At 38.1% G+C, this 27513-nt stretch overlaps 1 pseudogene; it reads left to right on the forward strand.

The window, feature by feature from the left end:
* Nucleotides 1-7971: 7971 nt before the first annotated feature.
* Nucleotides 7972-17514, forward strand: LOC137235492 (cytochrome c oxidase subunit 2-like; annotated as a pseudogene).
* The last annotated feature ends 9999 nt before the right edge of the window (nt 17515-27513 follow it).

Consider the following 27513-nt stretch of genomic DNA (forward strand, 5'->3'; position numbering starts at 1 on the left):
GATGGGACGGGTGGCAGCCTACGCCGCGTAACCATCCTGGCCCGCCTAGGCGTACTAAGCGCCTAACGTATGTTGCAGCTTGGTCAACGCCCTAACTGCTTCCTTAATGAGGATTTTGCCCACTTTTTGTTTATTAGTTGAGGTTCGCAGACCGGTGGCGGTGCATCGTATCGTGCGATCGGGCACGGTCGGTGCGCGTTGGTTGCGGCGAGCACTGGATGCAGTGCCGGACGTGCTTGCATAGTATGGGGGTGGCTGGACGTACCCACTGTCGCTGTTGCGTGGCTTGCGGCGGCGTAACGAATGGCGTTGGTGCCCCGGCTATGAGGCTGCATGCTGGGTTTGGCGGCGCTCCGGGTCCCGATGCAAGAGGGTGTGATGGCGCAGCCCACAAAGATGGCAGCGCTCTATGGAGGTGAATCCGCTAGTGGCATGCGATAGGGCCAAGCAGTTCGTGCAGTAGAGGTGGGTCCGGCGATAATGGTGCGTTGTGGCGGTTGCATGGCCGTAAAGAGAGGGCATGTGGATTACGCATGGAGTCGCCTGCACAGACGGCATTGGCGGTAGTCGGGCGGTCCTTCCCGAGTTCGTGGACGTGCTGCTGGCGTTGTCACCTGAGGTGCCAAAGAGCGGCGCGGTGCAGGAACTGGAGGGCGCTGGCGATTCATCTGAGGAAGATAGGATAAATACATGTGGGAGTGACAGACGGACGTAGAACAAGAAGTGGACGCAGCTTAAACACAGTGACAGCAACGTAAAGGAATGCAACCCTGTAACGAGAAGAGACGGACAAGATAATTGGAGAGATGGGAGGACGAAAGAGCGACTGACGATGACCAAGTTATGAGAAGACAGCAAACGAACGAACGAACAGTTGACACTTTGGCACCAACCAGAACGCAGCTCATAAAGTTTTACTTTAATCAAATACGTGTGTAATATGTTATATGTAATATATACCTAAATCTTTAATAAAGATATATGAACTACATTAAACCAAACCGCGTATTAAACAAATCCACATACATTTTAGTCACTCATGATGTTGGGAGTAGAGCGTTGGTAGGGGTTAAGGTTATTTGTGTTGATTTTGCGATAGCACAGGGCGTTTGACTGTATTATGTTCTGGGGATGCTACCGAGCCTTAAGGGCCTGAGTCAGGCTCAGAGGTCGGTAGAAAACACAATTTTGTGATGGGCCTGTTGAGTACGCCATACTGGGTGCGTACGTCGACTACTCGAATATGGCCGTCTCTTCCTAGATGGGTGTCTTCCATACGTCCAAGGCGCCATTCGGTAGGGGGTAGGTTGTCTTCCTTCATGACTACGAGGTCGCCTTTTCGAGGCGGAGGTTGGGGTTTCTTCCATCGATATCGCTTGTGCAGCTCCATGAGGTAATCATTTTTCCAGCGTTTGCTGAACTGGTGATGTAAAACTTTCAACCGTTCCCAACGGTTAATCATAGAGAGTGTTCATAGTTCGGTTCGGGGCTGGAGAGCAGGGGCGCTCCTCGTAGGAAATGGCCCGGTGTGAGGGCCGTGAGATCGCTTAGGTCTTGAGACAGTTGGGAGATGGGGCGAGAGTTTAAGACAGCCTATATTCGTATCAATAAGGTAGACAATTCTTCAAAGGTGAAGCTGTGAGTTCCGGCGACCTTTTTAAAGTAGGTTTTAAAGCTTTTGACAACGAATTGGGGCGTACTTGTGTACGATATCGGAAGAGACTTCTTTGAGAAAGGATACGAACTCCTTTTCCATGGCCCGCTTGGCTCCTATAAAGGTGGTGCCGTTGTCGCCCATCACTTTGCTGGGATATCCTCGACATCCAACGAATCGGACGAAGGCTGCTTGGAATGCTTGGGTGGTGAGGTCGGAACATAATTCCAAGTGGACGGCTTTGGTGGTGAAGCAGACAAAGACGGCAACATAGCCCTTCATCATCTTGGGAGACCGGAGCATAGAAGCTTTTATTTGAAACGGGCCGGCGAAGTCTACATCAGTGGTGGTGAAGGGGGGCGCGAAGGCACATCATTCGGGGGGTAAATCTGCCATTATTTGGGAGTGCGGTTGTTGCTTATGAATGGTGCATGCTTTACATTGGAAAATGCATTTTTTTATTAGGGGTTTAAGCCCGGCTATGAAGAACTCTTGTCTTACAGCTTGTTGCATGAGGCGGACGTCCGCATGGAGGAAGGTCTCATGTAGAAACCTTATGTAGAGGGTAGTAAATCTAGCCTTTTCGGGGAGAATGATGGGATGACACTCATTGTAGGTCATTTCGACGTTTATTAATCGTCCGTCGGCACGGAGAATCCCGTTTGTATCCAGGAAGGGGCCAAGTACCAACAGGGAACTACGCTTCCCTAGGGGTTTCGAGTCATCTAGGCAGGCTCGTTCTGGACCGAAGTATCGGGTTTCGGCCGCGATGATCAGACGGTGCTTCGCTCGTTTGAGTTCGGGAGGAGATAACGAGGTGACAGGATCATGGATGCCGTTTACTGCATCTGTCGCCCGACGTATGAACCTCAGAACGTATGCAATGACGCGTAGAGCTCGAGAGTAAGAGGAAAACCGATCTAGGATATCGTCGGTCTCCTCAGCGGCAGGCAGTGCTTCAAATCGGCGAAGTTTGGGGGGTACAATGTTTCTGGCCGTTAGTGTTGGGCAGTCCTCGGAGGGTCGGGGAAGCCACTCTGGACCATTCCACCATAGCGATGAGTTAACAAGATCGGCGGGGCTACATCCTCTGGTTCCGAGATCCGCGGGGTTGTCTTTGCTTCGCACGTGTCTCCAAGGGACATTTCCTACGAGATCTATAATCTGCGCTGTTCGGTTAGAGACGTATGTTTTCCACGAGTGGGGTGGCTTTTTCCTAGCACGATTTCCGAATCGGACCACATGATTAATTTTTTTTTGACTTAGGCCGAGATGGGGTTAGACTACTGCGATTAATTTTGCTAATAGGAGCGCTCCGCATAGCTCCAGGCGTGTCAGACTAATAGTTTTGAGAGGAGCCACTTTGCTTTGGACACTATAAGGTGAGAGTGGACCTGAGTACCGATGGTACTTCTTAGGTGAAGAGTTGCGCAATAAGCCTTTTCTGAGGCGCCGCAGAATCCATGGAGCTCAACATATTGATCGGGCGCAAAATTCATTCATCGGGGTATTTGGATGGCTGAGATAGAGGGAAGATTTTGAGAGAACTGCGCCCATTTGACTAGACGGATGGGTTTAACTTCCTCGTCCCATTCGGTCCCGTCTAACCACAATTCTTGCATGAGCATCTGCGCTTGTATCATTATGGGCGTGAGCCACCCTGCGGGATCGAAAAGTTTCGCAATGGAGGAGAGGATTTGCCGCTTCGTGGCTGCAGTGGATGCCGGATTTGAGTCGGCGGTGCTAGTCTTTTCGAACTCGAGAAAGTTTATTTCCAAGAGATCAGTTTTCGATATTTTTTGGAGGATGTCGGGATGGTTTGCCGTGATCTTTTTTAGGGGAAAGCCGGCTGAATTGAGAGCGTCTATAGTCTCTTTTAGGGATTGCTCGGCTGATTGGAGATCATGACTGCCAGATAAAATATCGTCAACATAGCTCTCGGATTTTAGTATTTGGGCTGCGCGTGGATGGGAATCGGCTATATCTTTCGACAGCTCGTGTGGAGTGCGAATAGCCAGGAAAGGCGCGCAGTTAACCCCGAAGGTGACCGTTTTTAACTTGTAGTCCTTTATTGGACTGTGTTCGGGGGTTCGGAATATTATTCGTTGTTAGTCTCGTTCATCGGGGTGTAAGAGAATTTGGCGGTACATTTTCTCTACATCGGCATTAAACACATATTTATATGTTCGCCATTTCAACAACATAAGTCGGAGATCGGGTTGGAGGGTTGGTCCGGTACATAAGACATCGTTGAGGGAGTGACCGGAACCCGACTTTTTAGAGGCGTTGAACACAATTCTGAATTTTGTTGTCTTCTTGTCTGGCCTTATGACCGCATGATGAGGAAGATAGAACGAGCAGTATTTACCCAGGGATTCTATTTCATTGGGACTGCATTCTTCCATGTGGCCTAGGGACAGATAGTCTTCGATTACCTGGTCGTATTGCTGCTTGAGATCGCCCTTTTTTGAGAGAGTACGTTCCGTGCCATGGAACTGTCGTAGGGCTGTAGTACGGGATTGACCTAGGTCGATATCGTTCGGGAATGTTGGTTTAAACGGTAGCCGGACCATATATTGACCGTCACCCATGCGAGTGGTGGTGCTTTGATAAAATTCTTCGCACATTTTATCTTCTGGGGTTTCCACTCGCGTTCTGGGTATTTCTTCGATTTCCCAGAATTGCCAGAGCTGTTCATTCAGCGGGACATTCGTCACTTCCCATGTTTGGGTGGAGTGTGCTCCGAACTTTTCGGGGGTTTGGCCACTTATTATCCAGCCAAATATTGTGTTTTGTGCTAGCAGTGTGGGAGAGATCTTTTCGATGCCATTTAGCATTATTAGTGGGATAAGATCACTACCTAATACCTGATCAATTTGGGAGGGGTTCTGAGTATTCTGATCTGCTAGCTTGAGATGGGATCATTTACGCATTTGGTCGTTATTCAGCCTGAGTGTTGGGAGTTGCCTAGTGAGCCGAGGTAGCACTATTGCCTGGGCCTTTATTTTTATCTTGTGGTCATTTGAGACTAGGGTCAGTGAGCACAACTTGTTGGAGGTTTGTACTACTTCGCATCCCATGCCCGATATTTCAAATAGGGAGTGGGTCTATGGGAGGCCTAGCTTGATTGAGCTTTTGAAGAGATGAAGCTACGTTCTGACCCTTGATTCACTAAGGCTCTGAGCCTGAAGCAGTCCCCTCGGTGTTCTATCAACACTATCGCTGTAGGGAGGATGATTTGGCTATCATTTTCTGCATGAAGCGATTGGATGCGGGCAGCGTCTGAGGTGGTGGGAAGTTCTTCGTTGCGATCTGGGTTGGTAATGTCCTGACTAGTTCTGACATTCTTGTACATGTGCAGTCTTTTAAGAGGCACAGGTTGTTATCTCTCACGAATTTTTTCCGTTCAGGGATTGCCAGCTTTTTGTAACGCAAGCAGCTTTGTAGCGTGTGGGAAGACTGCTTGCACATTCTGCAGGCGTAGATTTTTTTATGCTGGGGATCGTTCTGACTTGGCGGAGGCATTGAGAAGTTGGTGGGGGTGGATTATATCGGGGTTTGGCTGGTCGCCATTGATCCACCCTTTCCACTATCTCGTAGCGAGTAGTCAGAAATTGATCCATTTGGGGCCAGTTCGGGAGGTCTTTTCGTGAACTTAGTGATTGTTCCCAAAGCGCAACAGTGTTTTCTGGGAGTTTTGAGGTTACCAGTTATATCAATATGGGATCCCAACTCTCTGTCGAGACTTGTTGGGTTGCTAATATTTGGAGGCAGTTGTTTACGGAGGATTGCATTCTCTGTATATCTTCGCTGTTTGGCCCGCTTTTCCTTGGGTCTTGTACCTGAGGTGGTACAGTTTTTGGGCGCTCGAGAGTTTGGGGTGGTTGATATAGACCGCCGAGAACATGTCACGGAAGGACGGCCATTTATCATAACTCCCGTAAAAGACTTCGGGGTCATAGGAACTTTCTTGGGGAGTGGTGGTTGTAGCGGGGACGGGATTGCTTAGTACTCTTAGCTGTAGTTGATCGTCTATTCTTGCCTTTGCGTCCTCATACGCTATAAGGCAGGCGCGGTATTTATTGAAAGCTGAGGCCTTAAAGTCTTCGGGAAGGTCGTTGTCATCTGACTCTACGACGGCGTCATATGCGCTCTGTACCGTTTCCCAGAACACATCGATATTTTTATCTTTTGTTTTTAGGGATGCCTCGGTGTTATCTTGGATGTCGGTTGTGCCGAACCGAGCGCAGTAATCCGAAAAGAGATCCGTTTCGGATACAAATTTATTTTCGACCACGGTAGCCATTCTAAAAGGGACTTGCTTAATTTAATTTTAGCTATTTTGGTTATTTTGGAAATTGCCGAGTGTTTATTTATACGGGAAAACCAAAGGGAGATTTTCCTGTTGGTCGACAGTGTAGTAGGCTAGGACCAGTTGGGGCTGAGCTGCAGAATTTTCTGCTGGGTATTTCGATCAATGTAAATGTGGCAGAGTTTACTGCTGGGTATCGCAACAATATAAACGTGGGGATATGTATTTATATAGGGACACAAATATGAAAGGGCAATGGGCTAACTTTGAGAAAGTATGAGTGGGATCTGCCGGTTTGTAATGCACCGCTTTTATGTACGTGTGCATATGGTGGTGGGAATATACATATATATTTTATGGCGTGAAAAATGTATTTTTGGCGGGAAAATTATATATGGTCGGGAGCCACCAAAATTTACTTGGGAGGGTTATACTTAATATATGTATAAGGTTATACAACGGGATGGGTTCGTCAATGGCGACGAAGGACCATTAGCTGCTTTAGAGGCTGTTACTCACCGATTTGTATTGGTTCTTGCTGTTGCTGCATAAAGTTTCCACGGTTGCTGCTGCAGATGGGTAGGTTGAGCGTTGCCGTGACAAGCCTTGTTGATTGCGGGACGCGTACGTATCGCTCGTAGCGGGGATCCTTATGGATTGGGATCACCGCAGTAGGGATTTTTAGTACCCAGGTGAATCGCAGCGCGCTCGTTCAATACTGTTGCCAAGCGTAGATGGGGAGAATGAAGCACTTTACTGAAATTCACTTTCGAAACGGACTTCTTTATGGCTCCAAGTTTTTGTGGTGATATCCTCGAACTATGGCGGCCACCGTGGTGTGATGGTAGCGTGCTCCGCCTATCACACCGTATGCCCTGGTTTCAACTCCCGGGCAAAGCAACATCAAAATTTTAGAAATAAGGTTTTTCAATTAGAATAAAATTTTTCTAAGCGGGGTCGCCCCTCGGCAGTGTTTGGCAAGCGCTCCGGGTGTATTTCTGCCATGAAAAGCTCTCAGTGAAAACTCATCTGCCTTGCAGATGCCGTTCGGAGTCGGCATAAAACATGTAGGTCCCGTCCGGCCAATTTGTAGGGAAAATCAAGAGGAGCACGACGCAAATTGGAAGAGAAGCTCGGCCTTAGATCTCTTCGGAGGTTATCGCGCCTTACATTTATTTTTTTTTATCCTCGAACTATAATCTTTAAAAACAACTGCTCAATAATTACACATGTATAAAGGGTATGATAGAATTATTGTAATTTTATTCACTTCAAATCTTAATAGATGGTAAAATTTTATAAACAAAACCCTTGACATGCAACGGATTATAATAATTTTCTGCTCCACAACTGAGTATTTAATTATATTAGACAAAATGCGCGCCGATGACTTGGGTTTTCGAAAATTTATTCTGGATTTTTTACAAAAGAAATTAGCAAAGGAACTATGATGAGTTTTCCACTATGACAATAATAGTAATAAAAATTTTCGATGACCAAAAAGTGGTGGTTTTTTGACAGGTAGCGATCCTGCTATGTAATTGCGGCGAATTCTATTTGGTGGATTTGCGCGGTGGAGGCTGCCACACGTCCATGAGGATTCCCAGTGGGAAATTTAACGTTAAGTTATATTCATTGCTTTTGGGGAGAATAATAGGATATAATTCAATGTAATATATAATTCAATATGTATACAACACAATTCAATGTAATTGAATATAGTACAAACTACGGGTTATAAAGAAATTCATAGATATACACAGCCTAAACCGCGTAAATAATAAGAATTTTATTATTTTTATTTATTATTTGTGAAAGTATAATTTACTAAACGAATTGTATTACATCCTATACAATTTAGATCTTCAATTGAGTGATTCCAAAATACTTCTCCAGCAGAACACAGATATTCTGATTTACCTTTATTAACTAATTTCTAATATGGCAGATTATTGCAATGGATTTAAGCTTCATATATAAAGATTTTACTTTTATTAGAAATTAAATGACAACATGAATCACTTTTTGATTTCAAGACAGTGCATCACCTTTAATAGAACAATTAACCTTTTTTCATGATCATACACAGGAGCGGATTTACATAGGGGCAACATGGGCAGCTGCCCAGGGCGCCGCTTCAATAGGGGCGCCAAAACTAAGACAAGGAAAAAAATTTTTTCTATTTATCAAAAAAAAATTTTTTTTAATATTACAACAAGAATGAAAGATTTTTTAAATTTTTTACAGAGAAAAAATGAATCAAAGTACATTTCAGAACATTGGTACAGTTCTTAACCTTCGCCCCAGTGGGACTTACATATCGCTCATTTGCTGCATTTGCACTTTTCAAAATACACAACTTTTCAAGAAGGGCAATTTTGAGATTCAACCGCCATATGGTGCGCAACTAAATGCAACATTTGGTTTGTATCTGAAGCGCTTAGTTTTCAACAAATCATAAAGAATTTTTTACTCAACATGAAGTATGATGTAACTAACTATTCTGCAGCATTAACTCAAAAATCACGTTTTTTGATTTATGCCGGTCTTGGAGCAAATGAGCGATACGTAAACACTAAGTTTTAGCAGCTTGTGTGCAGTAAATGACGTGAAAAGCCCGGCCCACATTCAAAACGACGACTGCGAGCGACAACGGCGAAAAACTGAAGCTTGGCGATATTTGCCGCCAAGCACCGACGACTGATTATAATGAAAGCGACAACGACAATTCTGCATTATCTCAAACAACAACAAAAAATTTAGAAAAAAATATTGCATGTGTTAAAAAAATTTATAACTAATAAATTTAAACACCATTTTAAGGATATTTGCATTTATTTTGATTTTTATTCACAAAAAGAAAAAAGGACGCCACGTCCGTCGCCTGTCAAAATAGAAATAGATCTAATCTAGCGACAGCGGCATTCATGATTGATTGCCGCTTTGTCGTGTCGTGCCCAAAAAATTTCTCCCCATAAGAACATGTGTAAAAATAACTTGACAGATGCCGCACCGTCGTTGTCGTCTTGAATCTGTTTTCCCTAAAAGATTCAAATTTAATTGAAATTTCAAATTTAACAAGTAAGGAAGGCTAAGCTGAGAGCTGTGGAGACAAAGCAAGGGAAAATCACCATGTTGTAAAAAGAACCTAGGGTAACCCTGGAATGTGTTTGTATGACATGTGTATCAAATGGAAGTGGGCCATAGTTCTATAGATGGACGCCATTTAGGGATATCGCCATAAAGGTAGACCAGGCCTGACTCTAGAATTTGTTTGTACGATATGGGTATCAAATGAAGTGTGTTAATGATAATTTTAAAAGGGAGTGGGCCTAAGTTCTATAGGTGGACGCCTTTTCGAGATATCGCCATAAAGGTGGACCAGAGGTGACTCTAGAATATATTTTGTACGATATGGGTATCAAATGAAAGGTATTAATGAGTATTTTAAAAGGGCGTGGGCCTAAGTTCTATAGATGGACGCCTTTTCGAGTTATCGCCATAAAGATGGACCAGGGGTAACTCTAGAATTTGTTTGTACTATATGGGTATCAAATGAAAGGTGTTAATGAGTATTTTAAAAGGGAGTGGGCCTTAGTTCTATAGGTGGACACCTTTTCGGAAAATCGTTATAAAAGTGGACCAGGGTTGACTCTAGAATGCTTTTGTACAATAGGGGTATCAAACGAAAGGTGTTAATAAGTGTTTTAAAAGGGAGTGGGCCTTAGTTCTATGGGTGGACGCCTTTTCGGGATATCGCCATAAACGTGGACGAGTGGTGACTCTAGAATGCGTTTGTACAATCTGGGTATCAAATGAAAGGTGCTAATGAGTATTTTAAAAGGGCGTGGGCCTTAGTTCTATAGGTGGACGCCTTTTCGAGATATCGCCATAAAGGTGGACCAGGGCTGACTCTAGAATTCGTTTGTACGATATGGGTATCAAATGAAAGGTGCTAATGAGTATTTTAAAAGGGCGTGGGCCTTAGTTCTATAGGTGGAGGCCTTTCTGTCGGGTACCGCTAATTTATTTATATATGTAATACCACGAACAGTATTCCTTCCAAGATTCCAAGGGCTTTTGATTTCGCCCTGCAAAACTTTTTCATTTTCTTATACTTAATATGGTACGAAGTTTTTTTCTAAAGTTATATTTTGCCTCAATAGACCAAAACAATTACCATGTTTCATCCCTTTTTTCGTATTTGGTATATAACTATGGCATTTTTTTCATTTTTCGTAATTTTCGATATCGAAAAAGTGGGCGTGGTCATAGTCGGATTTCGGCCATTTTTTACACCAATACAAAGTGAGCTCAGATAAGTACGTCAGCTGAGTTTAGTAAAGATATATCGATTTTTGCTCAAGTTATCGTGTTAACGGCCGAGCCGAAGGACATACGGTAGGCTGTGTATAAAAACTGGGCGTGGCTTCAACCGATTTCGCCCTTTTTCACAGAAAACAGTTATCGTCCTAGAATCTAAGCCTCTACCAAATTTCACAAGGATTGGTAAAAAACTTATGGCATTAAAAGTATCCTAGACTAATTAAATGAAAAAGGGCGGAGCCACGCCCATTTTGAAATTATATTTTATTTTTGTATTTTGTTGCAACATATCATTACTGGAGTTGAATATATACATAATTTACTTATATACTGTAAAGATATTAAATTTTCTTCTTTTTTTTAAAACTGGTCGTGGTCGTTCTCCGATTTTGCTAATTTTTATTAAGCAGACATATAGTAATAAGAGTAACGTTCCCGCCAAATTTCATCATGATATCTTCAACGGCTGCCAAATTACAGCTTGCAAAACTTCTAAATTACCTTCTTTTAAAAGTGGGCGGTGCCCAGCCCATTGTCCAAAATTTTACTAGTTTTCTATTCTGCGTCATAAGTTCAACTCACCTACCAAGTTTCATCGCTTAATCAGTATTTGGTAATGAATTATCGCACTTTTTCGATTTTTCGAAATTTGCGATATCGAAAAAGTGGGCGTGGTTATTGTCCGATATCGTTCATTTTAAATAGCGATCTGAGATGAGTGCCCAGGAACCTACATACCAAATTTCATCAAGATACCTCAAAATTTACTCAAGTTATCGTGTTAACGGACAGACGGACGAACGGACGGACATGGCTCAATCGATTTTTTTTTCGATACTGATGATTTTGAGATATGGAAGTCTATATCTATCTCGATTCCTTTATACCTGTACAACCAACCGTTATCCAATCAAAGTTAATATACTCTGTGAGCTCTGCTCAACTGCGTATAAAAATCAAGTAGGCATTGAAGTATTTTTTCGGGGAAATGCGCGAGCTCACTTTTTCAAAGGAAACTAAGGTCTGAATATTTTCTGTTTCTGGCTAATTTGAATAGTTCGCGCCTCTATACAATGCGCTGGGTACATTTTATGTAATCTTCAATCAAAAAAGTGTCAGTGAATTAATGTTTTTGTGAAAAATGGAAGAATGAGTGCAAATATGAAAAAGTTAAGCGGCGCAGCAAACAAAAAACGTGTGGCCGAGAAAGTGCAGAAAGAAAAAGATTTACTGTCGAAAATCCCTAAACTTGATTGTTTTTTTCAAACTCCTCGAAAAGAAAATGACTCCGTTGTTGCTCATAACCAAAAAGGTAAAAATGCATAAGTCAATTGATCGACAGCTAGGTTAGCCCAGGTAGATTCTGGGCCAGAAAGCCAGATTTCGCTACCTGGGAGGCACCCTACTGTCAAAAATTGTGAGTTTAGTTTCAGTATGAAACATTTTCACTATAAAATTGTTTTTCAGATTCGAATGATGAACTGCAATTTGATGATATTGCGAAATCTGTGCCACCTTATAATGAAGGTTTAAGATCAGATCATTTTGAAGGTTAGAATATGGAACAAATGTGGTACCTATATAAGAGTTTTAAATATATGTTTTATACATTATAGGTCAGAGTCTCGAAAGTGGAGAAGTCCCATCAAATCCTCCTACATGTGACATACCTATTCAGGAAAATAAAGATTTGAATTCCCCACTGGATCAATTGATTTTGAGCGATGATCCCGCCAAGTGGACAATTAATGATGCAATTCGTGATCATATAGCAATACATGGATGCAAACAGAATTCTGAAGTTGATTTCAGGCTATCCAAACGAATTTATCTTGATGGAAGCGTAAGATACCTATCAAAAAATATCTTTCATAGAAATCTTCAAAATGGAGAGACAAGTCTTCGCACTTGTCTTATTTATTCTGCTAGCAAAGGAAGTGTGTTTTGTGTATCATGTCTTTTGTTCGATCCTGCTTCTTATTTCAACTGCAAAATGGGATTCAGTGATTGGAAAAATTCGACTCAACGGGTAAAAGAGCATGAAAATTCTCCAAGCCACAAAAAAAACGTATTGAAACTGACACAAAGGATTCATCAGGAATCAAGGATTGATAAAACGCTCGTTATTCAATTGAATGAAGAAATGGATTACTGGAGGAAAGTTTTAAACCGAGTTGTTTCGGTAACGAAAGCTTTAGCATCCCGTGGAATTCCATTCAAGGGCAGTGACGAAAAACTGGGATCTCCAAATAATGGGAATTATTTGACGTTTCTGGAAGTTGTTGCAGAATATGACCCCTTCTTGGCTGAACACATAAAAAACTTTGGCAACAAAGGAAGTGGCAGCACAAGTTATTTATCCAAAACGATTTGTGAGGAGTTCATAAGTTTGATGCCAAAAAAAGTGATATCTACTATTTCAGAGGAGATAAAAGCAGCAAAATATTTTTCTATCGTAGTAGATTCGACCCCTGATATATCCCACGTTGACCAGCTATCGTTCGTTTTTAGACATGTCCAGCAAAATGGTGTCCCCGTTGAACGATTTCTAAAATTCATGGAGAACACGGGGCACAAGACAATAGAACTAGCTGATGCTATTTTAAAAACTCTGACTGACCTCGGACTAGACATTGCTGACTGTCGCGGTCAATCATACGATAACGCGAAAAACATGTCTGGAGTTTATAATGTTCTTCAAGCTCGGATAAAATCATCAAATCCTGCAGCAGAATACGTACCTTGCCCTGCTCATTCGCTGAATTTAATGAGTGTACATGCAGTGGAGAATTGTCCGGAAGCAGCGGCATTTTTTTTTATAATTCAAAGCTTGTACAACTATTTTACTACATCAACGAAACGTTGGGAGCATCTGCAATCAGCTGCCTCAAAACCCATCACTTTGAAATCTTTATCTACAGCTAGATGGTCAGCTCGATTCGACGCAGTTACAATTCTGAATGATAATTATGTCAAAATTATTGAAGTTTTCATAGCGATTGAAGAAGATTTGACAGAAAAAGCAATTTGTCGGCAAGAAGCGAATGGCATTCGAATTCAACTGGAGAAACTTGAAACTTCATTTCTGACTATTTTGTGGCACTTCCTGCTTGCAAGATTCAATGCAGTGAGTCAAAAATTACAAGCTGTTGAATGCAGTATTGCCGAAATCATTGAACATTACAAGGGACTGCAAAAGAATGTCTCTGACTGTCGGGATGAATTTGATGAATACGAGAAAAGAACCCTCGAGTTATCAGAAGATCCAGAGTACCATTCCAGTAAGACACGAAAACGGAAACGTAAATTGAGAGCAGATGAATCGGTTCGTGGAGAAGTGACACTGTGCGGAAGAGAAAATTTCAGAGTAAATATCTTCAATGTTATTCTAGATAATGTGACTGTGGAATTAGAAGAGAGACGCAAGGCATACGATAAACACAACAAAAAATTTATGATTATCCTCAAGGCGAGCGAATTGTCTTTTAACGAAGAAATCAGAATGGAATCGAAGGCTCTGATATCTACGTTCTCGTCTGATTTGGCACCGACTACTGATGACGAATTCGTCCATTTTTTTGCTTATTGCAAAGAAAGTAATATTAAGACGAAATCTCCACTGAATGTTATGAAGCTTATTCGGTCCGATGATTTGAACACAATTTTTCCAAACGTTGACATCGCATATCGCATGTTTGCTACCATGGCAGTGACTAATTGCAGCGCCGAAAGATATTTTTATACTCAGTTGAGCAGAGCTCACAGAGTATATTAACTTTGATTGGATAACGGTTGGTTGTACAGGTATAAAGGAATCGAGATAGATATAGACTTCCATATATCAAAATCATCAGTATCGAAAAAAAATTCGATTGAGCCATGTCCGTCCGTCCGTTAACACGATAACTTGAGTAAATTTTGAAGTATCTTGATGAAATTTGCTATGTAGGTTCCTGGGCACTCATCTCAGATCGCTATTTAAAATGAACGATATCGGACTATAACCAAACAATTTTTTTAAAGTCAAATTTTAAAAGAAAAGTTAATATCTTTACAGCATATAAGTAAATTATGTCAACTTTCAACTCCAGTAATGATATGGTGCAACAAAATACAAAAATAAAAGAAATTTTCAAAATGGGCGTGGCTCCGGCCTTTTTCATTTAATTTGTATAGGATACTTTTAATGCCATATGTCGAACAAAACATTACCAATCCTTGTGAAATTTGTAAAATGGGTGTGACACCTACCATATTAAATAGAAGAAATTGAAAAAGTTTTGCACGGCGAAATCAAAAGCACTTGGAATCTTGGAAGGATAACTGTTCGTGGCAGTACATATATAAATAAATTAGCGGTACCCGACAGATGATGTTCTGGGTCACCCTGGTCCACATTTTGGTCGATATCTCGAAAGCGCCTTCACATATACAACTACCACCACTCCCTTTTAAAACCCTCATTAATACCTTTAATTTGATACCCATATCGTACAAACACATTATAGAGTCACCCCTGGTCCACCTTTATGTCGATATCTCGAACAGGCGTCCACCTATAGAACTAAGGCCCACTCCCTTTTAAAATACTCATTAACACCTTTCATTTGATACCCATATCGTACAAAAAAATTCTAGAGGCACCCCTGGTCCACCTTTATGGCGATATCTCGAAAAGGCGTCCACCTATAGAACTAAGGCCCATTCCCTTTTAAAATACTTATTAACACCTTTCGTTTGATACCCATATTGTACAAAAGCATTCTAGAGTCGCCCCTGGTCCACCTTTATGGCAATATCTCGAAAAGGCTTCCACCTATAGAACTAAGACCCACGCCCTTTTAAAATACTCATTAACACCTTTCATTTGATACCCATATTGTACAAACGCATTTTAGAGTCACCCCTGGTCCACGTTTATGGCGATATCCCGAAAAAGCGTCCACCCACAGAACTAAGGCCCATTCCTTGTTAAAATACTTATTAACACCTTTCGTTTGATACCCATATTGTACAAAAGCATTCTAGAGTCAACCCTGGTCCACCTTTATAACGATATTTCGAAAAGGCGTCCACCAATAGAACTAAGGCCCACTCCCTTTTAAAATACTCGTTAGCGCTTTTCATTTGATACCCATATCGTACAAACAAATTCTAGAGTCACCCCTGGTCCAACTTTATGGCGATATCTCAAAAAGGCGTCCACCTATAGAACTAAGGCCCACGCCCTTTTAAAATACTCATTAACACCTTTCATTTGATACCCATATCATACAAACAAATTCTAGAGTCAGCCCTGGTCGACCTTTATGGCGTCCACCCATAGAACTAAGGCGCACTCCGTTTTTAAATACCCATCAACACCTTTCGTTTGATAACCATATCGTACAAACGCATTCTAGAGTCACCCCTGGTCCACGTTTATGGCGATATCCCTAAATGGCGTCCATCTATAGAACTATGGCCCACTCCCTCTTAAAATACTCTTTAATACCTTCCATTTGATATCCATATCGTACAAACAAATTCTAGAGTCACCACTGGTCCACCTTTATGGCGGTATCTCAAAAAGGCGTCCGTCCACCTATAGAACTAAGACCCACTCCCTTTTATAATACTCATTAACACCTTTCATTTGATACCCATGTCGTACAAACAAATTCTAGAGTCACCCCTGGTCCACCTTTATGACGATATCTCGAAAAGGCGTCCACCCATAGAACTAAGGCCCACTCCCTTTTAAAATACTCATTAACACCTTTCGTTTGATACCCATATTGTACAAACGCATTCTAGAGTGACACCTGGTCCACGTTTATGGCGATATCTCGAAAAGGCGTCCACCCATAGAACTAAGGCCCACTCCCTTTTAAAATACTCATTAAAACCTTTCATTTGATATCCATATCGTACAAACATATTCTAGAGTCACCCCTGGTCCACCTTTATGGCCATATCTCGAAAAGGCGTCCACTTTTAGAACTTAGGCCCACTCCCTTTTAAAATACTCATTTACACTTTCATTTGATACCCATATCGTACAAACAAATTCTAGAGTCAGCCCTGGTCCACCTTTATGGCGATATCCCTAAATGGCCTCCATCTATAGAACTATGGCCCACTCCCTCTTAAAATACTCTTTAATACCTTCCATTTGATACACATGTCATACAAACACATTCCAGGGTTACCCTAGGTTCATTTTACTACGAAGTGATTTTTCCTTATTTTGTCTCCATGGCTCTAAACTGAGTATGTAATGTTCGGTTACACCCGAACTTAGCCTTCCTTACTTGTTCTTCTTTGAAAAGTATAAAAAATTACCTTCGCTCCAAAATGACTGAAGATCGACTCAACAGTTTAGCACTGCTTTGTATTGTTTGTGGTATTAGTTTTCTGACAATCTATAAGTTTCTTGAAACTAAAAATATTTTATGATACGCTTCATTATATAAATAAAAATGAAATAAATATTCTTTCTAAGAAAACTGGAATCAAATTTTTTCAATTCGTAAAATATATATGTAATGAAATGTCACCACACGAAGGCAAGTACGGTTTTTTTTTGGAGATATTGGGGCGCGGCTTGATTTGTTTGCCCATAGCGCTTCTAGAGGTAAATCCGCCCCTGATCATACACTAATAATTCTAGTTATAATTACAACATTAGTTAGTTACTTAATATTGATATTTCTCTTTAATAAATATACAAATCGAAATTTATTACTTGGACAAACTATTGAAATAATTTGAACAATTCTTCCAACAATTATACTATAATTATTGCTTTCCCATCACTTCGATTATTATATTTACTAGATAAAATTAATGAACCATCAATAACATTAAAAACTATTGGACATCAATGATGCTGAAAATATGAATATTCAGATTTTATAAATATTGAATTTGACTCATATATAATTCCAGCAAAGAAATAATCAATAATAATTTTCGATTATTAGACGTAGATAATCGAGTAATTTTACCAATAAATTCACAAATTCGAATTTTAGTTTCAGCAGCAGATGTTATACATTCATGAACAATTCCTTCTCTTGGTGTAAAAATTGATGGAACACCAGGACGATTAAATCAAACTAATTTTATAATTAATCGGATTGGATTAATTATTGGATAATGTTCTGAAATTTGTGGAACTAATCCTAGCTTTATACCTATTGTAACTGAAGGAATTCCTATGAAAAATTTTATTAAATGAATTAATTGTAATAATTCATCATTAGATGACTGAAAGCAAGTATTGGTCTCTTAAACCACTTAATAGTAAATTAGCAATTACTTCTAATGAATTGGGTGTGTTAGCTCTCGTCGTGAACGGACGTGTTTGCTTTGTGCTGTGGGGTGCGTGCTTAGTATACACGACTAAAAAACTCTCCACTGTTTGCAACAAGGATTAATAAAATATTGTTTTTAAGTCTCTCATACACATCTCCACAAAATTCTAACAATTAAAAAATGAACTGTGTAGTGTACAGATAAAAGGTTGATCGTTTTGATTTAACAAAAATTGAATGCAGTGATTGCAATATTTATTTTCATGGCCTGTGTGTCAAAATGAACGCCGCGGAAATAGAGTACATGAAGACACAGAATGTGAAATATCGCTGCAACCAGTGCTCGTCTGAGCGCCGAAACTCTTTGAGTCGAGATACATTGGCACCAAATCAACCTTTCAAACAACTTACCAAAACCAGTTTTTCAGCTGAGCAGCTACAACAAAATACCACACAAAATTCCAATAATACAACAAATCAAATTACAATTAGCGGCCCAATGGTAAATGCGGAGAAAAGTGATTAAAAAATAACACTTGAACTCTTGTATAACGAGATAATCAGCCTCAAAACAATAAACATTGATTTTTTGGAGACAATTAATAGTCTGAAGGGGGAGAATATCGCGCTGAAAGAAAAAGACGCAAAGCTGGAACGTCAAGTGAATTGGAGTGAGCAGAAGCGAATGGAGAGAGACGTTCAAATTGTTGGGATTCCTAAGATAGCCACCGACAAAATAGAGGAGTGCATTGGAAAAATAATTGTAAACGCTTTGGGTGTTTCTGTGTCGCCTGGTCAAATTGAGAGGATTTACATCAAGCAATACAATGACTTTTCCTCTTCACAGCGCAAAATTCTTTGTTTGCGATTCTCTTCGCTTGAATTTAAGAAGAAAGTAATGAGTGCAAAAAATGTGGCGAAAGAGAAACTAACAACCGAAATTTTTACGGGCGCCTGCAATAAGCGCAAAATATACATTAATAACAGCCCCACACCCTCTAACAGAACTCTGTATAATGCTGTTAATAAAATTAAAAAGGAAAAAAATATAAATATTCATGGTTTAGTAATACTAAGTTTATGTTGAGAAAAGCTGATAATGATGCAGTTGTTGTACGATCGTTTGATGATTTGTCTGGTATTCCGGACTAACTTTATATATTTATAATTTATTTAATAATTTGGGAAAAATTTAAACAACGTGACATCAGGACGGACTAGGCGACATCTGGTGCGATTATATCTTGTAAATCTCTTCAAAGCCTTTTCTCCCGGGAGTGGGAGTCGAACCCGCACTCCTACGATAGTTGAAGTGGTTACAAACGCATTCAGCTACGTCATGCCTTAGTTGTTGTAAAGTTTTTCCCAATTGCCTTATTTCGCATATTTTATCTTCTACACATCGTATGTAGTTATATGTTGAAGTTATGCATGTTTGTAAGGCGGTTCTCAGGGAAATTTGGCATTGTTCCTATTTTTGTTCTATTTATAGAACTACAACGAATTAACCAAATGTTGTCTATTTATAATGAGTTAACCGGGGATTGCCCGTATCGCTTTAAACGTATGAAAACATTTATTTCAAGCAATTTTTAATTTTAGAATTTATTTAATAATTTGGGAAAAATTTAAACAACGTGACATCAGGACGGACAAGGCGACAGCTGTTTCGATAATACCTGATGTCACGTTGTTTAAAATTTTCCCAAATTATTAAATAAATTCTAAAATTAAAAATTGCTTGAAATAAATGTTTTCATACATTTAAAGCGATACGGGCAATCCCCGGTTAAATCATTATAAATAGGCAACATTTGGTTAATTCGTTGTAGTTCTATAAATAGAACAAAAACAGCAACAATGCCAAGTTTCCCTGAAAACCGCCTTACAAACATGCATAACTTCAACACATACTCCCACTCCCGGGAGAAAAGGCTTTGAAGAGATTTACAAGCTATAATCGAAACAGCTGTCGCCTTGTCCGTCCTGATGTCACGCTGTTTAAATTTTTCCCAAATTATTAAATAAATTATAAAATTAAAAATTGCTTGAAATAAATGTTTTCATACATTTGAAGCGATACGAGCAATCCCCGGTTAACTCTTTATATATTTATATTTTTATCGTTTTTATACTCAGTTGAGCAGAGCTCACAGAGTATATTAAGTTTGATTGGATAACGGTTGGTTGTACATATATAAAGGAATCGAGATAGATATAGACTTCCATATATCAAAATAATCAGGATCGAAAAAAAATTTGATTGAGCCATGTCCGTCCGTCCGTCCGTCCGTCCGTCCGTCCGTTAACACGATAACTTGAGTAAATTTTGAGGTATCTTGATGAAATTTGGTATGTAGGTTACTGAGTACTCATCTCAGATCGCCATTTAAAATGAACGATATCGGACTATAACCACGCCCACTTTTTCGATATCGAAAATTTCGAAAAACCGAAAAAATGTGATAATTCATTACAAAAGACCGATAAAGCGACGAAACTTGGTAGATGAGTTGAACTTATGACGCAAAATATAAAATTAGTAAAATTTTGGGCAATGGGCGTGGCACCGCCCACTTTTTAAAGAAGGTAATTTAAAATTTTTGCAAGCTGTAATTTGGCAGTCATTGAAGATATCATGATGAAATTTGGCAGGAACGTTACTCTTATTACTGTATGTACGCTTAATAAAAATTAGCAAAATCGGAGAAGGACCACGCCCACTTTTAAAAAAAAATTTTTTTAAAGTAAAATTTCAACAAAAAATTTAATATCTTTACAGTATATAAGTAAATTATGTCAAGATTCAACTCCAGTAATGATATGGTGCAACAAAATACAAAAATAAAAGAAAATTTAAAAATGGGCGTGGCTCCGCCCTTTTTCATTTAATTTGTCTAGGATACTTTTAATGCCATAAATCGAACAAAAATTAACCAATCCTTTTGAAATTTGGTAGGGGCATAGATTTTATGGCGTTAACTGTTTTCTGTGAAAATGGGCGAAATCGGTTGATGCCACGCCCAGTTTTTATACACAGTCGTCCGTCTGTCTTTCCGCATGGCCGTTTGATACCCATATCTTACAAACGCATTCTAGAGTCACCCCTGGTCCACCTTTATGACGATATCTCGAAACGGCGTCGACCTATAGAACTAAGGCCCACTCCCTTTTAAAATACTCATTAACACCTTTCGTTTGATGCCCATATTGTGCAAACGCATTCTAGAGTCACCCCTGGTCCATCTTTACGGCGATATCTCGAAAAGGCGTCCATCTATAGAACTTAGGTCCACGCCCTTTTAAAATACTCATTAATACCTTTCATTTGATACCCATATCGTACAAACGCATTCTAGAGTCAACCCTGATCCACCTTTATGGCTATATCCCTAAATGGCGTCCACCTATAGAACTATGGCGCACTCCCTCATAAAATACTCTTTAATGCCTTTCATTTGATACACATGTCATACAAACACATTCCAGGGTTTCCCTCGGTTCATTTTCCTACATGGTTATTTTCCCTTATGTTGTCACCATAGCTCTCAACTGAGTATGTAATGTTCGGTTACACCCGAACTTAACCTTCCTTACTTGTTATTATTTTGTTTTGAGTTCTTTAACTTATAATGGATTTCAATGATCTCTACATCGACAACCATAACAATAACAGCCCTTTAAATAATGTTAACCAGCTTTCTTAAATTGAAAATTGTATTTATATATTGCATCAAAACATACGTAGTCTGCGCCAAAACTTCGATTCTCTACTGTGTAAAGCAGAAACGTTTCCAGTCTACCCAGACATAATAGTTGTGTCGGAGATATGGATATATTCTCATGAGACTAGCTTTTATGACATTCCTAATTATAACTTTTATGCAAATAATAATGACGATTACGAAACACGTTTGATTGTACTATTGCTAAATACAACGTGCAAAGTGCTGATATTTTGAAAGTTTTGCTAAAAAATTGTGAAAAAACTTTAGCCTTAATATGTGTATATAGGTTTCAGGCCTTTCTTGCAGAGTTCTCAGATTTTTTGAATGGTTTAAAAGAGGGGGATGCAGTTATGTTAGGTAATTTGAACATAGATATAATGCAGTTGAATGCGGTATCTGAAAGCTACCTAGCACTATTGGCCAGTCACGGTTTTACATCGTACTTAAATGAGCCGACAAGGAACTGTTCTGGCACTTGTCTGGATCATATTTTTTGCCGTCTTAGCAGCTTGTGTGCCTGCGCTGACATTCATTTGGAACTAGGTATTACAGATCTCAGTATGACTGGTGTCAAACTTGAGTTCCATATGAAAAAGAAAGATTTAACGAGCAATACGAAAACGAATAAGATAAACTATTATATACTTAATGAAAAGTTGCTTTATGAAGATTGGGTTGTTGTCTACGCAGAGAAGGATATTTCAAAAGCATACTCTCTGTTTCTAAATATATTGCATGGTCACATAGAATTCTCTAGTTGCACTTGTGCTCGACGTAAATCCAAAACCAAGCTTAAACTCTGAATGCATTCTGCCCTTTTAAAAAGTATTAAATTGAAAAATAAGCTAGGTGTTAAGTGTAGAAAGCATCCAAGAAATCTTGCACTTCGATCTCGTTACAAACAGTTGTGCAAAAAATTAAATAAAGACATAAAATCACACCGAGATACTTATTTCCGGAGTAGACTTTTGAGCTGCCATGGGAACACTAAAAAAGAATGGGAAGCTGTAAATAGCATTATCAACCGAAATAGCTCTGGTAGTGAACGGGTTATTTCTCTGAATAATTGTGGCAATATGGGTGACGACCCCTCTGTTGTTGCTGATATTTTTAATGATTTTTTTGTGTCTGTTGGTCAATGTAATACTTCTTCCTGCAACTGCATCATGTCCAGGTGACGCATCTAGTTCTAGGTGTAGTTTTATGTTTGAACCCTTCACAAACGATGAGCTCCTTGCAATAATAAAAAGTCTAAGCAACTCTGGCTTAGTGGATACGATGGTATTTCAAATAAACTTCTTAAAAACATAGCCCTTAATTTGCTGGAAGTACTAAAGCATCTATTCAATACTAGTGTTTTTACAGGAATTTTCCCCGATGCCTTGAAGTGTGCATTTATTATACCCGTGTTTAAAAAGGGTAACAGGGAAGATAGAAACAACTGTAGGCCTATTTCACTTCTATCCTCTATATCTGAGGTCTTTGAAAAAGCTCTTAAAAATCGAATTATGCAATTTCTGGAAAGCAGAAGTTTTTTTAGTCCTAGGCAGAGCAAACCGCTCTACTGAAGATGCTCTCCTAGAATTCTGCTCTTTTATTTATCAGGAGTTGTACAATAAAAAAACTGCGCTGGTCTTTACGTAGACATAACCAAAGCTTTTGACACGGTAGATCCTGCTATTTTAATTAATAAATTATATGATGCCGGTTTTCGAGGATTTGTACATAAGTGGTTTCAATCATACCTTTCTGAAAGGGTACAATGCGTCAGAGTTTGCGGAAAGCTGCGGAAAACTAATCCAATCACAAGAGGGGTTCCGCAAGGATCAATTCAATTTTTGATATGCCCTTCTTGGGGAAAGTCACTGCATTCGCAGATGATCTTGCAATGGCCTATAGTTCTCCTAACACCCTTGATTTTGTAAGTAGTATAAACCATGATGTACACCTTCTGAGAACTTGGTTTGCAAAACATAAGCTCGTCGCTAGCAATAAGACCAAACCCATGAGTTTTAGTCTAAATATAAAAAAAAACCCCGGATGTAAGTATTGTTTTTCATTCTGCGATTTGCGAGCGATTTGCTTTACATGACAATATGAGCCAAGATTTTCAATCCGGTACCTTCGCCTCGATTGTGGCCTGTAATAAGGACTGCTTCACGATAGACTATGTTAATGAATTTCAGTATCTGGGTGTAACGGTTGATACGAATATGAGCTGGGGTAACCATATATTCCGTCTAAAAAATATCTTCAATACTCTTTGCGTTGTCTTTATCATCTAAGAATTTCCGGCTCCAACAATCTTCTCAAAATAGTTTATTATGCGGTCTTTCATTTTAAATTAAAATACGGAACCAGCTGTTAGGGTGGCGCCACCCTTAATAAAACCCAGCCCATACTAGTATTGCAAAAGTATGCTATTCGAAAAATATCTAATGTTAATCGGCTGCATCCATCGAGAGAACTTTTTAGAAGTCTAGGGATTCTTCCTGTCAAGGACCTGTATTATTTCAAAGTTTTAAAAATTTTTTCATTATATGTGGCTACATGCAAAGTATGAGGTCGGAAACATATAACCTGAGCAAAAACTCACAAACTAGAGTCGTTGTACCGTCGACCAGAACCATACATTCAAGCAAGTTTTTCACAATTGTTTCACGAAAACTCTTTAATCTATTTCCCACCGAAATACGTACTTTACGGAATCTTCGGCAATTTACAGAAAGTGTTAAGTCCTTTCTCTTAGCCCTCGCACACAATGAAATCGAAGTTTTGCTTCGGCCAGCTACATAATCCGTTTTTAATAAATAATACTTCATAATTTTTCTGGTAATTGCTTTTCCTTTCATTTACCCATAGGTTTGTTGGAATTTTAGCTAAATCTTTTTATATACTATAATTAAATTAAATTAAATAACTATTTATAAGTTAATCACTTTATTTAACAGTCCACCCCACTGTAATTTTTATATTTGCTATAATTGACATTTGTCACTATGCTGAATTGGCATAAAAATGTCTTAACTTTTCCTATATCTACTTGTACATATATCCCATATACATTAGATTAATTTGTTTGCTTTTTACGATTTTAATTTAATATGAACACGCGTAGATAGATATAAGGAAAATGCATAATAAATGAATGAATGAACGAATGAATTAATTTAATAATAAAATTATTTAACAAAAAAAAAAATTAGTTAAATTTATAACATTAGTGTGTCAAAATAAAATTATTAATAAATTTTAATATTTTTTAATTCCACAAATAGCTCCTATTAGATGATTAATATTATTTTTTGTATTTTCAATTACATTTACTATATTCAGAGTTATTAATTATTATTCCTTAATTAATCAAACACCTAAATCTAATTATTTTAAAAATAAAATAATTAATTCATTTAACTGAAAGTGATAACTAATTTATTTTCTGTACTGGATCCTTGATTAAGAATTTTAAACTTATCATTAAATTGATTAAGTTCATTCATAGGACTATTAATTATTATTTGAAATTTTATTTTAATATTTTTACACAAAGAATTCAAAACTTTATTCAGACCAAAAAGTCACTCAGGATCCACTTTTATTTTTATTTCATTATTTTCAATAATTTTATTAATTCTTATAGGATTATTTCCATATTTATATATTTATAGGATTATTTCCATATATTATTTTCATATGTATGATTGTTTAATGGTGTGTTCAGTTTATACTTATATTTAAGGATTCATGAGCTTAACAGCGGCTTATAATAATTGAATTTCAATTATTATGTTTTCTAAGAGAAGCTGAAAAGTAAAAAAATTTACTGGCATATTGCGATGGAACCATTTCGAAAACCGCCAACGTAATCATCATCAGGCAATTTTGTAATGTTATCAAAGGTTTCACCGGGATTCGAACCGTGAATCACATGGTGAAACTGCAGTTGCCTTTAACCACTAGGCTATCCTGCTGGTATTTGTTTTCATGCTTAATTCAGTTTTTCTCATTTCTACACTAACAACACAATTCAGACATTTTGTCTCTATATTAATTTGTGTGTCATGTAGATTTGTTTTTGTAAAGTTCTTCTCCGTTGCGAATGAGAAGCTTTGTAAACTCGGGCTCAGTTTTACATATTTATGTATGTTTGTTTAATGGTGTGTTCAGTTTATACTTATATATAAGAATTCATCAGCTTAACACCGGCTTATAATAATTGAATTTCAATTATTATGTTTTCTAAGAGAAACTGAAAACAAAGAAACATTTACTGGCATATTGCGATGGAACCATTTCGAAAACCGCCAGCGTTATCATAATCAGGCAATTTTGTAATGTTATGAAAGGTTTCACCGGGATTCGAACCGTGGATAACATGGTCTTAAATATAATTATTTCCATATATTTTTACAAGAACTAGACATTTAATTTTCACATTAATTATAGCATTACCTTTATGAATATCTTTCATAATTTATGGTTGAATTAATAGTACTCAACATACATTTACTCATTTAGTTCCTCAAGGAACACCAAGAATTTTAATACCATTCATAGTTTGTATTGAAACTATTAGTAATATTATTCGACCAGAAACTTTAGCAGTACGATTAACTGCTAAAATAATTATTATTAATTTGTTATTACTATTAATTTGTCAAATTGCATTACTAATACTTGAATCAGCAGTTGCAATTACTCAATCTTATGTATTTGTAGTATTAAGAGCTTTATATTCTAGAGAAATCAGTTAATTTATTTTATAAAATGAAAACACATGCAAATCACCCATTCCACTAAAATCTACTAGTCCTTGACCTTTAACAGGAGCTATCGGAGCAATAACTTCAATATCAGGATTAGTAAAATGATTTCATCAATATGATATTTCATTATTTTTATTAGGAAATATGATTACAATTTTAACTGTTTATCAATGATGACGTGATATCTCACGAGAAGGAATATTCCAGGGACTTCATACATTATCTGTAACACTAGGATTACAATGAGGAATAATTTTATTTATTTTATCAGAAATTTTATTTTTCTCAATTCTATCTATCATTTTTTAGCTTTTCTCATAGAAGATTAGCCCCATCAATTGAATTAGGTATTTCATGATCACCTATAGGAATTAACCCTTTTAATCCTTTTCAAATTGCTTTATTGAATACTATTATTTTATTAACATCAGGAGTAACAATTACATGAGCTCATCATAGACTAATAGGAAATAATTATTCACAAACTACACAAGGATTATTTTTTTCAATTTTATTAGGAATTTATTTTTCAATTCTTCAAGCTTATGAATATAATGAAGCCCCATTTACAATTGCAGATTCTATTTGCGGATCTACATTTTTTATAGCAACAGGATTCCATGGAACTCATGTATTAATCGGAACAACTTTTTTATTAATTTATCCAATTCGCCACTTAAATTATCATTTTTCAAAAAATCATCATTTCGAATTTGAAGCAGCTGCCTGATATTGACAATTTGTAGATATTGTATGACTACTATTATATATTTCAATTTATTGATGAGGAAATTGATAATTAATTAATGTATATGAATATATGTATCTATATAATATAATTGTATATTTTACTTCCAATCATAAAGACTACTAGTAACAGTAGTATAGATAATTTATTTAATTTTACCAATAATAATATTAATTATAATGATCACAACAATTATTATAATGATAGCATCTATTTTATCAAAAAAAAAAAAAACAAAAACCCCTAAGAGATCGAGAGAAATGTTCACCATTCTTTTAAATTACCATTATTTTTTAATCTTTGATGTAGAAATTGCACTAATTTTACCATTTTACCAAAAATCATAAATCTTAAATTATCCAATATTTTTATATGAATATTAGCAGACCCGGCAGACGTTGTTCTGCCCTAAATTTGGCCTATCTGCATACATTTTAATAAGCTTTTTCCGTCTAACTCTGTCCTACCCCTCTAGACTTTTTCCTAATCTTTTTATTCACTCCTCCCTCCGTCTTTTTCGCTTCATCTCAATCTTCGTCTCATTCTATCTCTTTCTCAGTCTCCTTCTCTATTTTCTCTTCTCTCAAGTTTTTCTCCTTCTTCTTCATCTCTTATTGCCAGTCCCAGAGGGTGGTATGCATTTTGTTCCAGTCCCATTCCGAGTCTCAGTCCCAGACCCAC

Source organism: Eurosta solidaginis, chromosome X (genome assembly GCF_040869045.1).
Source record: "Eurosta solidaginis isolate ZX-2024a chromosome X, ASM4086904v1, whole genome shotgun sequence".
Classification (NCBI taxonomy): Eukaryota; Metazoa; Arthropoda; class Insecta; order Diptera; family Tephritidae; genus Eurosta; species Eurosta solidaginis.